Source organism: Sinocyclocheilus grahami, unplaced genomic scaffold (assembly GCF_001515645.1).
Source record: "Sinocyclocheilus grahami isolate Dianchi unplaced genomic scaffold, SAMN03320097.WGS_v1.1 scaffold563.1, whole genome shotgun sequence".
Classification (NCBI taxonomy): Eukaryota; Metazoa; Chordata; class Actinopteri; order Cypriniformes; family Cyprinidae; genus Sinocyclocheilus; species Sinocyclocheilus grahami.
In genome coordinates, this window is record NW_015505742.1 from 398201 (window position 1) to 398969 (window position 769).

The 769-nt window shown below is 30.9% G+C and overlaps 1 protein-coding gene across 1 annotated transcript in view; it reads right to left on the minus strand.

Annotated features, from left to right (window-relative positions):
* Positions 1–769, minus strand: part of LOC107556266 (receptor tyrosine-protein kinase erbB-4-like) — a 153550-nt gene that overhangs the window by 53943 nt on the left and 98838 nt on the right. The gene's annotated exons all lie outside the window — the stretch shown is intronic.

The following is a 769-nucleotide window of genomic DNA, read 5'->3' on the forward strand; positions in this document are numbered from 1 at the left end:
TGAGAGGTGCAGAAGTCAAGTAGCATCATCTCTAGTAAAATTACATTCTGGTTCATTTACCGCTTGGAAAAGGACATGCCCATATAGCAGCACACATTTAGTGGGTGAAATAACAGCTATGGGGAGGAATCACAATACACTACATACAACTTCGATAGAGAGTCAAAATACACTGAAATATTGGGTATATTTGAAACAGCATACTTCCATTCTATTATGATATTCATGTCGTATGCACTATGAAAATTGTGAACAAGAGGTGTTTTTGCAGTATGCAGTGAATGACCAGATGAAAATGGTCAGTACAGTATATACTACCATTCAAAAATTTGGTTCAGTACGTTTTTTTGTATGATTTTGAAAGAATGTTACCAATAAGGATGCATTTATTTGATCATAAATACAGTAAAGTTAACAGTAGTAATGTGAGATATTAATACAATTTAAGAACGAGGTTTTCCACTGTAATATATTTTAAAATGTAATTTATTCCTGTGATGAAAAAGCTGAATTTTTAGCATCATTGCCCCAGTCTTCAGTGTCACATAATACTTCAGAAATCATTCTAATATGATGATTTGGTGCTCAAGAAACAACCTATTATTATCCATTTTTAAAACAGTGGTTGTGATTTTTGTGTAAACCTTAGTACATTTTATTCCCCAATATTATTTGATAAATAGAAAGTTTTTCAGGAAAAAACGTTTATTTGAAATAGACATATTTTGTAACATTATGTCTTTACTGTCACTTTTGATCTATTTAATGC